Below are 10393 nucleotides of genomic sequence, written 5' to 3' on the forward strand. Positions count from 1 at the left end.
GACAGGTGGGTCTCTGTGAGTTCAAGGTCAGCCTGGTCTACACAGCGAATCCAGGGCAACATGAAGAAATCCTGTCTTCAAAAACCAAAAAAAAAAAAAAAAAAAAAAAAAAAGACTAACACAATCCAAACATATACTGGTTTTAATGCTTACCTGCTGAGGAGTGGTGGCAGAAGACTATAATTCAACCATTGTTTTTATAAGAGCAGAAAACTTGTGCAGGACATCACTGCAGTTATAAAGTACAGTCGTCTGAGCCCACATGTTTCGGGCAGTATTCGTTGGCAGCATTGGGACGGTGTACGTGGTGTTAAATGTGTGTGCTGTATGTTCAGAATCAAGACTTCAGGGAAGTGTCGGAGTAACATGGTGAGGGCTGACAGAAACACCCCAGGTTCATTGTGCGTTTGATTTTGGCCATTGTGTGGTTGAAACCCGTTTATTACTAGATTTTTCTGTAGCTCCCCCGTTTGTTATGTGAAGCCATGTGGGGTCACAATCCACAGTTGAAGAAGCGAGCCCTCAAAGGATAGATAGAGGCTTATCCCAGTTCTCAGGTCAGGAGCCTACCTTGTTGGCTTCTGACAAGGGTGTTCCTCTGGTGCAGAGAGAGAAACTGAGCTTTCTTGACCACATACATGACCAAAGTCTCCATTTCTCCACACGCCCTAGCTTTCCTGAGTGGAAATGACAGTTTTGGGAAGTCACAACAGCCCTTTGCAAGCTGTGATTCTTAAACAGCTAAGAAATGTAGATTCATTCTTCAGCATCAAAGAGAGACAGGAGGCTCTGCATCTTTGACAATCTTTTTGATGTCCTTTTCAACAGTGTTTGAATCAAGATTCTCATGCGTTCCTCACAGAAATGGTTAGAAAACACATATAAGTCAAAAGGAGACTAGAAATTGCAAGTATTCTTTCCATCTGGAGATGATAAATTTATAACATTTTTCTAAAAAAAGAAATAGTGATTATGTAAGCCTAGAGATAAGCTCTTGAGAATTTACAAATGTACCCACTAAAGCATCTTTGGCACAATCTTACTTCTCTGGATCTCTGCCTGCCTCCCTTGCCTCCCTGTTTTCTGACCCTTTATACTTTCTTTTTCAGTAAAGTTTAAGTGACTGCAAAAAGTGAGAACAGTACAATGCATGGTGTGTGTGAGCCCGAGGCTTGACGAGCTAACTCCAGCTCATCCTCCTCTCCTTCCACACCTCTCCCCCCTCAACCTGGTTTATTTTATAAACGCACCCCAGATATCATTTCACTTGCAGTTTACTTACTATCTATACAGATCATTAAAAATTAAGTCTTTTAAAAAGCACAATACAATTTTCACATCTCAAAGAAGTTCTGCTGTTATTCGCTCAGTGTTGAAGTCTGCCTGATTATGTCCTGTTTTTGTAGCAGTTGGTTAATTATATTTTTTAATTTTCTATTTTGTGTGTGTGTGTGTGTGTGTGTGTGTGGCCGGGGCGAGTGCATGAGAGTCCACATGCATGTGGGGGCGTGAACTTGATGTCAGAATCATCCTCCATCGCTCTTCTGGGTCTCTTCATGAAGCTCAGAGTGACTGACACGGCTGATCTCCAGAGCCAGCTTGTTTTGGGGATCCCCATTCTCTTGTCTTCAAGGCAGAAGTGAAAAGTGGGTTGCCATGCCCACTCAGCATTTAAGTGTATTCTGGGACTCCAAACTCCGAGTCCCCCTGCTTACACAGCAAGTGATTAACCACTGAGCCATCTCTCCAGTCCAAATGTTGGTTAATTTATGATCTGAATACCAGTATGTGTGTTAATCTATAATTTATCCCCCACCCTCCCTTTCCCTTCTTGTGATTAATTTGTTGAAGAAATCAGGTTGTTTGTCCTGTAGTATTTTCTACATTTTGAACTGCCCAGTGCTTCTCCATTGGAAAAAGCTGATTTTGGAGCGGCATCTTAAAAACAAAACCTTGCCCAGTCCCTACCACGTCTCTCACTCTGTCACCAGCACCGTCACCCTCTGAATCCTTCCCATTCTCACTTTTCTCCTCTCACCCTCTACCTCCGATGTTATCATTATTTTCAGCTTTATATATTCTTAGCACTCGCTTCGCAGTTTTTAAGAATATTAATTTTTTTTATTATTCTTAGTTATGTGTAGGTGTGTGGGTCTATACAGATAGTCTTCTAAACTTGTTTTTCTTGTGCTTGTTAAGATTCAGCCATTTGATTGTGTATAGTGTGGTTTGTTGTTTTTAATTGCTGTGTAGTATTTTATTTCCGGAATGTACCACAGCTTATCTTTCCATTCTTTGATGATAATCTGGTGTTTAAGCTTTCTCTGAGACAACAGTGCTGGAATCCCTCTTACACACATCTGGGGTGTGTGTGTGTGTGTGTGTGTGTGTGTGTGTGTGTGTGTGTATGTGTATGCAACTTCTTTCTAGGGATCCCTCAGGCACAGAATTGCAGGTCATAGAACATGTGTGTCTTCAGGTGTACTAGGTAAAGCCGGTTGGTTCTCACACGGTGTCTGCTTAGGAGAGTTAGTTACTTGTGTTGAACTCTGCTTTGTGTTTTTGTAGTAACCAAGTAGCTTGCTCTTTTGTCTTTTGGATTTTGATTTGTAATTTTCTTTTTTAACATTTTTTTCCCCACTAGTTTTTAGTGAAATTGACTCGACTCTCTCTCATATGCTTGTCTGTTTTGGGAATCAAAATATTTGTAAACCACACTTCTGTAAAGAGTTTGCCTTCATTCCAATCTCTCTGTCCTCTGCATGGCTGCCAGGACTCACTGCTTTTCTTCATACTTTTAACATTCGTGGTTCAGTTTGGCTTGTTTTACTGTTTCCGTGAACGGCCACGAAGCCTTTTGTGTCTCGCTTCCCTTGGTTAGCATCCCCGGCGAGGGTCACTATATCTTTGCGCGATGTCGTAGCTCAGTCCTTGTTATTGCCATGTGGTGACTTAGTGGATGCATAATGACATTCATTCACTGACTTTACGGTTGATGACTATCTGGTCATTTTTCCTTTGGGGCAAATACTGTGAACGATGCTCTCATGGATATCGTAATACATAAAATCTAGCCACAGAATCCATGTTCTCTAGGAGATTATTCTGTGTCTCGTGAAAGTAGATGTATGAGACTATGTTCATCATTGTTATCATTAGAATGTATCCAGTTCCCAAGATACTATACCAGTTTACACCCTATGTGAGCATTCCACTATGTGAGCATTCTATTTCTGTCTGTCTGTCTGTCTGTCTGTCTGTCTCTCTCTCTCTCTCTCTCTCTCTCTCTCTCTCTGCCTCTCTCCCCACCTCTCTCTATTTTTTTTGTATAGTGTATATACAAGTGCGTGCAGGCAGGCATGCATGGACACACGGAGACCACAGGAGGATGTCAGGTGTCTTCCTCTATTGCTTTCTGCCTTAGTTCCTTGAGAAAGAGTTTCTTACTGAGCCAGGAGTCAGTTGTTTCTCCCCTAGACTGTGGCTAACAAGCTACAGCTGGGGTACATACATGGGCACATATATGTACCTGCTTTTTATGCGGGTGCTAGAGTTCTGCAGAGAGGTTTTCATGCTTGCAAGGAAGAAGAGCTCTCACCCACTGAGCTGTCTTCCTCGTACTCGTGTGAGCACCCTCAGCGTGTCCTTCCCTCTCTGATATCACCTTTGCTCTCTAGCGGCTGTGTCAGTGTTCTTATATTGAGTGAACGGCTTTCCAACACACACCGCTGTGTAGAGATGAAGGCTGGGGATGCTCGCCCTGTTTCTCTTGATTTCTACCATAAAACCGGATCTGAAGGACAAGATGAATAATCAGTTATGTAATTACAGTCTCAAAACTAAACCCTGTGAAGGAAGTGCAGGCTATTCCATGTGCTTCCGAGGCAGAAAGCAGAGCAGTGTGGCACTGTGTTCTGGCTTTGCAGCTGAGCTGGGAAGACTGCAGCACGTCTACAGCTGGCCCCTCCTTGGCGGTTGTAATTGAACATTGTTAGTAAATCCACCTTGGCAGCATTCTGGGTGGATTTTCAGGATGACTCTGATAATAGGCTCATCCATATTTATAGCTTAAAAAAAAAACCAAAACAGAAACCTACAAACAGAACAAATGGTCCCTCACATGCAAATATTGCATGAAGAATTTGGGCTGCAGAAGTTGCTTTCTGACCTTATTTCCTGAAGGGTTAGCTCAGACAGGAACCTGCATCCAAGTATTCCACCCCAAATATTCTTCAGTCATATGGAAGTATTTGTTCTAACGGGATTGTAACTGTTAGTGTGTTATAGTGTGTCTTTCTGGAGGATAGAGCAATCTTTTTGAATTGACTTGAAGAGCACATCCTGGGGCTGGAGAGATGCTCAGTGGTTAGAGCACTCAGTACTTTGGCAGAGGACCCAGGTTTGGCTCCAGCACCCACATGGCCGCTCACAACCAGCTCCAGCTTCAATTCTAGGGAATCTAACACACTCTCCTGTCCTCAGTGGGCACTGTATACACATGATACATACATGTAGGCAAAACACTCATAAAATAAAAATAAATAAGAAGAACGGCTTCATGATTAAGAGTACTTAACTACTCTTGCTGAGAACTACCTGTAACTCCAGTTCTAGTGGGTCTAAAGCCTGCTTCTCGTTTCTGTAGGCACCAAGCATAAATGTTATGCCTAGGCATACATGCATGCAAAACACCCATAGAACATAAAATAATAATGAAAATGAAAACAGAATTAAAGACTCACATGTTTATTTATTCTTACTTTAAGATGATATATAATGTATACCTTAGATCATAATTTGATGTTTTGAAACTGTATACATTATATAAAGCAAGTCTCAATAATTAATTTATCTACTATGGCACTTATCTTTTCTTTTTGATGAGCTATTCAGAATCCAGATCCAACCGTCCTCCCATAGATGAAATCGTTTAAGACAAGATATATATGAGATAAGAAAAAAGATATATATATATACTTTTCTTTCTTTGGCTACTTGAATAGCCCCCTCTATTTTCTTAGATCTCCAAGCTGGACAGACTCCTAGGAACCATCTAATCCTTGTTTTAACCTGTGCCCGGGTATGTTCTATGGTGTCCCAGGCCAGTTAGTCACCATCATCCAATGGACACTGGCCAGAGGCAGGGAATCCAATCTCCCAAGGATGCATTCCATTTTTAGCCAGCCCTAATTGTTAGAAAGCCTTGGACTTTCTTAGAAAGTGAATGGCCTCTGGGCTTTTCCTGCTTGTTGAATGTGCAGGACTGGTTTCATAGACGATTTAATAAAATCCAAGAATCTAACTTTCCTTTGGGAACCCCCTTTGAGGGTGATCCTAGGGCGGGCTGTCCGCTCACTTTAGTCACAATTACCAAAGCTCCCATTTGTGAAATCTCACAGTGGATTAAGCTGTCCTTGATCGTGAAGAGCAAATTAGCCCCTGGGGCACCTTGCCTTTGCCCCACCCACACCCCCGCTTCAGCCTCTGTTCCTCCAGTTGTGGCAAACCTCTGTACCAGTCTTCAAGTTCTACAGACAACACTTGAATCCTGCCCAGTGTCTCTTGGTAAAGTGTTGCCTATGATTGTAGCACAGATGCCAAATGAAGGATTTATGGAGACAAATGGTCTCTGCCGTGGATCTGGAGGGCCTATTTTAAGGGGTAATCAGAGCTCGCTTGTCTGAATTGGGGTTTCAGGATTTTCCACTGGAGTCTGACTGCTCCTTCAGGTGCCCCTTTGTTGTTCCATGAAATTTATTAGGCCAGTTGGAGCTTGATCTTGCAGTCGTTTATTTTAATTCTTCTTTCTATGTAAAGCTGAGGGTTTTTGTTTGTTTGTTTGTTTGTTTTTGCCTTGCAAGATCTGTGGCTTCTCAGGGATTCTCTGTGGCGTTAAGATTTTATATTTGTTACTAGAGCCAAATTAATGTGCAAAGATTTTATATTTGTTACTAGAGCCAAATTAATGTGCAAAGAACTGTTTTATTAACAGTACCAATTCTACAACTGTTTTTCCTTAGTTTTCAGAGGTTCCTACTGCTCCAGCAGAGCCTCTGAGATGCACACAAACAGACGGTGGAGTAAGCTGAGGCAGGAGTTTGCTCATCCACTCTGGAGATTCTGAGCAGATGGATGGCAGGGGCTAAGTTCCTCAGTCCATCCTCGGGTACCAACCAGGGCAGTGTCTTCATGGTGGAGTCCTAAGACACTATTAGCTTTCCCACTAACTCAGGAAAGGAATCAGGGGGAGGTAGATGCATATTTAAAGATGGCCCCACTCGGGCTGGAGAGATGGCTCAGCAGTTAAGAGCACTGACTGCTCTTCCAGAGGTCCTGAGTTCAATTCCCAGCAACCATATGACAGGTCACAACCATCTGTAATGGGATCTGATGCCCTCTTCTGGTGTGTCTGAAGAGAGTGACAGTGCACTCACATACATTAAATAAATAAATAAATAAATAAATAAATAAATAAATAAATCTTAAAAAAAAAGATGGCCCTACTCGCTTATGATGTAAATATGGCCTTTAGAATGATTTTGTCTATTAATGAGTTATAGTTATTTAAAACTCAGCAAGTAGGGTCTCTTTCCCTTCTTTTTAAGTGGGGGTGGGGTGGCTGCTTTTTTTTTTTTTTCTTGAGGGAAGGTTACCAGGCTCAGAATTAAGCAAAGGAGAAGCGACTGTAGGCAGTTCATGCTGAGAGTGCTGGAATCTTTTAGTGATGTGTTTCCTTGGAGACAAGCTGTATCTTCCCTCTGACCAGATCCTTGTGTGGAGGAAGAATATGCTTTCTTGGCAGCTTGCTTGAAGAAAAGAATCCCCCTCCCCTCAGAAATCCTCTAACCACCTCCACCAACCAACAAACAAAAACAGCTCCTCCTTGTCAAAATTTTAAATGCCTTCACAGTAGAACTCATTTGGACTGTGACTTCTTGGGGCGGGGACAGAGACAAATCTTGATAGGACTTTGTTCTCTCCACCAGGGCGGATGTACTGAACAGAGCTTTAGCGCTCTCACCCTGAGAGCTCTTTGTCTTCAGAACTGAGAACGGTGCAGCCACTTTCTTCTGTTTCTTAAAGAGATTCCCACCTTTCTCCAGAAACGGTTAAACTGAAAAAGAGCTGCATCTGATCCCGCCTACCTCTTTGTACCCTACCCCGTATAATTTTAGTGTGATTCCACTTGGTCATCATTCTTGTATTTTTCTCCCAGAGAGGGGCTGTTTCAGTTAAGAGAATGCTTTATTTAAATGTATAATATCTGTGAGCAAATCTTAAAAGAGAAACGTGTATTAAAAAGAAAGTGATTCATATTTCTGCATCTGAGAGGCCACTGATTTAGGTATTTTAATCTTTGTTCAGTTTGTCTTTAGTTGAGCAATTCCTGTAGTCTGTATTTATTATGTACCTCTTACATACTAGAGATTATGTCAGTTACTAAGCATAGCACTTGCAAAAGGTGGTTGCTACTCTTCTGTCTACGGACATGCATTTTCAACCTGTGCATTTCCCTTTAACTGCACCAGCACCAACACCAGCACTAGCACCACTACAGGCATGAGAATTATTTTGAAAGGCAAAGCAAGAATGGCAACTGATCCACGTCTTCTTCATTCACACAAATATTCACCATTGTTGGTGATCTGGATTTCCACAGGATTTCTTTTTGGCTTAATGAACCCTCTTCCTGCCAGACATGATGGTGCATGCCTTTAATCTCAACATTTAGGAGGCAGAGGCAGGCCAATCTCTTCAAATAAAACAAAAAGGGGAGATGTGGGCCTGTGTACCCCAGGGTGCTTAGCCCTCCAATTCCCGTTGAGATAGTCATGTTCCCCTGATGGCTAAATTATAGGTTTAAGCACCAGGAATCCCTCTTCATGCAAATGCAGCATTCCAGCACCTCAGCCCCAGCCAGTAATGTAGACTCACCCTGAAAACCCCTTCCCGCTCCTACTCCCCAAGCTTTATAGCACCCTTCTTACCCCCTAATAAAAGAGAGCTGTTTCACCAAATATTGTCTAGAAAAGTTGTTTCATTTCCCAGAAGAGAGAGGAACTGTCACATTGAAAACTGTCTCCCTAAGGGCAGAAGCAGAGATGAGAGCACACAATTATTAATAAACCAGGATCTTAATTTCTTACTGCCAAAGTCAACCTTCTGAGCTTTAGTAAGGAAAATAGAAAAGGTATTATGCCGTGTGTTTGTATCAGTTCTTCACTGTTTGCTATCAGCTCCTGTCGGAGCGCGGAGGCTGGAGAGCAACAGTCACATATTATTATCACCCCTGCAAAGTGTGTTGGCTTAGGGCCGACGGATGTAGGTTGGCTCTGGCTGAAGTTGTGTGTTTGTGGGCTGAAGTTGTGTGTTTGTGGTCAGCTAGCTTATGCCTATGGCATAGGTTGGCCAGGGCATTTGCTTTAGATGAGTGTCTAAGTTGAGACCAGGTTCCTGGAGTCTTCTATTTTCTTCCTGAATGCAGGGTAGGCTGGGCTTAGCATTCTTATGATGATGGCAGAAGTGCAAGAAAGAGGTTGCTTAGTTCTGGAGAGAGGGATCCATAGCTTATAACACTAGCTACTCTTTAGAGGACCCAGGTTCGAGTCCCAGCACCCAACTTTCTGTAACTCTAGTTCCAGGAGGCCTGATCCCCTCTTCTAGTTCATTCAGAGGCAACAGAAGCATGTGTAGTACACGGACATACTTGTTTGCAAATACTCATATATATGTATATATGTATATATGTATATATGTATATATATATACACACACACACATATATATAATATTTTTAGAATATGTTTAGAAAAGGGAAAGCAATTTTACCAATGAATTTACAAAGCAATTCAACCTGTGCTGATAATGTGTCTTCTAAAGTCTCCCCTGGCCGAGACAAGTTCTGGGGCTTCACTTGGATTCAAGAAAAGGAAAGAACTGGTTGCTCTGCCATATGCCTGCCCGTCTATAGTCACCTGGAGTCCTAATACTCACAGGGCTGAGGCATGAGGATCAAGGACTCAATTCAAGGCCAGGCCTGACTGCATGATGAATCACTGTCTCAAAATATTACACACACACACACACACACACACACACACACACACACGGCTGGAGGGTGTGATGATGGCAATGTCCTCTTGATCGCCATCAAGACTGGCCTGTAGTCATGACTTGTAACTAAGATGGCATCACTGTAACAAGAGAAAGCATGGCACACAGGTAAAGCAGGTGACAGGGAGCCTGAAGGACTGTCCATCTAAAGATACATATACCTTTTAAACAGAGTTTGTGTATGTAATTGTATAATATATATATATACATATATATATACATATATATATATGTACTATATATATTTTTTTACTTAATGTAGCTACCATGTAGCAAACCATTTCTAGCTTTGTGAATATTTACTGAGCACCTTTTGTTTTTTTCTTTTCTTTTGAGATAGGATCTCACTATATATTAACACTGAATGTTCTGGAACTCACTATTTAGACTAGCATGTCCTCAAATTCTGCCAGTCTGCCTCCTAAGTGCTAGGATTAAAGGTGTGCACCACTACACCCAGTTTCTCTGTTATTGTTTGTTTTTTTTTTAAAGATTTATTTTATGTATATGTCTACATTGTAGTTGTCTTGAGACACACCAGAAGAGGGTGTCTGATCCCATTACAGATGGTTGTGAGCCACCATGTGGTTGCTGGGAATTGAACTCAGGACCTCTGGAAGAGCAGTCAATGAGTGCTCTTAACCTCTGCGCCATCTCTCCAGCCCTTGTTTTGTTCATTAAAGACTGCATAATCCTGGACAGTCTTGAACTTGCTATGAATATTCAAACTCAGAGGGATCTGCCTGTCTCTGCCTCCCGAGTTCTGGGATTACAGTTGGGCTCCACTTATCAGTGAGCACTTACCTGCTAAATCTCTCCGTATGTTTTCCTACCTTACAGTAGTCATAGGAGATGCTTTTCCTAGCCCAGTGAGGAAACAGGGATAGGGAGGCTAAGTGGCTAGCCTTGATTCATATGCTTCATAGTCAGCAGGGGCAGCCCACGTTTTTATGTTTACTATAATAGCATCAGAGAGTATGTCTGCAACTCTTGAGTATTTCTCTTGGTCATTTTTCTAGAATCTGTAACTATAGGGTCATTGTTGACCCTTTTTTCTCCAACATAATATTTTTATTGATTATTTGAGAATTTCACATAGTGTACTTTGATCATACCTATTTCCCAGACCTCCCAGCTCTGCCCCTCCTCCCCAAAGACAAAGGAGGAGGAGGATGAGGAGGAGGAAGAGGAAGAGGAGGGAGAGGAGGAGGAGGAGAAGGAGGAGGAGGAGAAGGAGGAGGAGGAGGAGGAGAAGGAGGGAGAATAGGAGGAAGAAGAG

The 10393-nt window shown here is 42.2% G+C and overlaps 1 protein-coding gene across 1 annotated transcript in view; it reads left to right on the forward strand.

Moving 5' to 3' along the window:
- Usp46 (ubiquitin specific peptidase 46) overlaps positions 1 to 10393 on the forward strand; it is a 64883-nt gene that overhangs the window by 39855 nt on the left and 14635 nt on the right. The gene's annotated exons all lie outside the window — the stretch shown is intronic.

Source organism: Grammomys surdaster, unplaced genomic scaffold (assembly GCF_004785775.1).
Source record: "Grammomys surdaster isolate TR1022 unplaced genomic scaffold, NIH_TR_1.0 372, whole genome shotgun sequence".
Taxonomy (NCBI): domain Eukaryota; kingdom Metazoa; phylum Chordata; class Mammalia; order Rodentia; family Muridae; genus Grammomys; species Grammomys surdaster.